Raw genomic sequence first — 2,115 nt, forward strand, 5'->3', positions numbered from 1 at the left:
CCATCGGCATCTCACCATGTGCGCCGCATCGCACGGCAGCCCGGTATCTCACCTCCTCCGCCCACTCGATTTAAGCTTCGACAACTATATTCTCGTAGACCATCTATGTTACATGCATAACGAAAGCAAAATAAGTACGCGGAGACAAAATATCGAGATTAGTGCTAACAATCTCAACTGAGGATCAACGTTACTGTTAACACATGATTATTGAATTCTCTGTATTTATTACTATTTATACTTTTGAGAATGCGATGATCCTGTATGTTGATTTTGGTACTGTAGTATAGTTTCAAATAGTGTATTATAATTGCGAATTGATTAACTTTTGCAGGAAGCAAACAGAACGACTACACTCACAAGGAACCATGAAGCCAACGATCCACGTCAACTAGATGTTTTAGCTTTCATTTTGTATAACTGATGTCTCATACTTGCATCTTTTGGCTGTCCTTTTGTAAACCTGATGTATGGTGTCTCAGTGGTTTTGTTTAGAACAGATTGAAATGTATGTATGTGTCAATTACTTAATGGAATAAAAAATGTTTGATGGTCCCGATGTGAGCCTGATGTATGGTGTTTGGGTGATTATGCTTAGAGCACATTAACTATATGTATGTGACAATCAGTACCATATGTTAATTGAAGTTGTGGTTGGCTAAACAAAATGCTAATGAACTGTTATTCGGCAAAAAAAAAACCCCATCTGATTGTTGGTTGGCAAAAGAAACCCCGTCTTGTAGTCGGTTGGGAAAGACTAATGCTAGGCCCAACAGAATGTTGAATGGGAAAGAATACCCTATCCAATAGTCGGTTGGGAAAGGCTCGTAGCTGCCCCAACAGACTGTTGGTCGGGAAAGGCCCATGGTAGGCCCAACAGACTGTTGGTCGGGAAAGATATTCCATAGCCATCAAGCAGTCGCCGACCGACTGTCTGTTGGAACAAGTTGTATTCCCCACCAACCTGGCTGTTGGGGATGTAGTGTTGTGGTGTAGTGCTAATCGATCTATTCAAGAGTTCGTACTAGAATAACACCTTAAGACACAAATCAACCAAAACCCTAATGTCACCTCAAGTATCCGTGGGTATGATTATACGATATGCATCACACAATCTCAGATTCATCTATTCAACCAACACAAAGAACTTCAAAGAGTGCCCCAAAGTTTCTACCGGAATGTTAAGACGAAAAAGTGTGCCAACCCCTATGCATAAGTTCACGAGGTCACGGAACTCGCAAGTTGATCACCAAAACATACATCAAGTGGATCGTGTGATAACCCATTGTCACCACAGATAAGCACATGCAAGACATACATCAAGTGTTCTCAAATCCATAAAGACTCAATCCGATAAGATAACTTCAAAGGGAAAACTCAATCCATTACAAGATATTAGAGGGGGAGAAACATCATAAGATCCAACTATAATAGCAAAGCTCGCGATACATCAAGATCGTGCCACATTAAGAACACAAGAGAGAGAGAGACCAAACACATAGCTACTGGTACATACCCTCGGCCCCGAGGGAGAACTACTCCCTCCTCGTCATGGAGAGCGCCGGGATGCTGAAGATGGCCACCGGAGAGGGATTCCCCCCCCCCCCTCCTGCAGGGTGGCGGAACGGGTCTAGATTGGTTTTCGGTGGCTACAGAGGCTTGGGGTGGTGGAACTCCCGATCTAGGTTTCTTTTTGGGAATTTTTGGTTATATAAGAGGTGTTGGAGTCGGGAACAAGTCAGGGGGTCCCCGAGGCAGCCACGAGGTAGGGGGCGTGCCCAGGGGGTAGGGCGCGCCCCCACCCTCATGGTGGCCACGGGACTCTTCTGGCCCATCTCCGGTACTCCGTGGGCTTCTTCTGGTCCAAAAATGATCTCCATGAAGTTTCAGGTCAATTGGACTCCATTTGGTTTTCCTTTTCTGCGATACTCAAAAACAACGAAAAAACAAAAACTGGCACTGGGCTCTAGGTTAATAGGTTAGTCCCAAAAATCATATAAAATAGCATATAAATGCATATAAAACATCCAAGGTTGACAATATAATAGCATGGAACAATCAAAAATTATAGATACGTTGGAGACGTATCAAGCATCCCCAAGCTTAATTCCTGCT

The 2,115-nt window shown here is 43.6% G+C and overlaps 1 long non-coding RNA gene across 1 annotated transcript; it reads left to right on the plus strand.

Moving 5' to 3' along the window:
- On the plus strand, positions 1 to 570 carry LOC125523769. The gene is made up of 2 exons (XR_007290370.1): positions 1 to 43; positions 335 to 570. It is a non-coding gene; the product is annotated as an uncharacterized LOC125523769 (long non-coding RNA).
- Positions 571 to 2,115: the final 1,545 nt, after the last annotated feature.

Source organism: Triticum urartu, chromosome 7 (assembly GCF_003073215.2).
Source record: "Triticum urartu cultivar G1812 chromosome 7, Tu2.1, whole genome shotgun sequence".
NCBI classification, from domain to species: domain Eukaryota; kingdom Viridiplantae; phylum Streptophyta; class Magnoliopsida; order Poales; family Poaceae; genus Triticum; species Triticum urartu.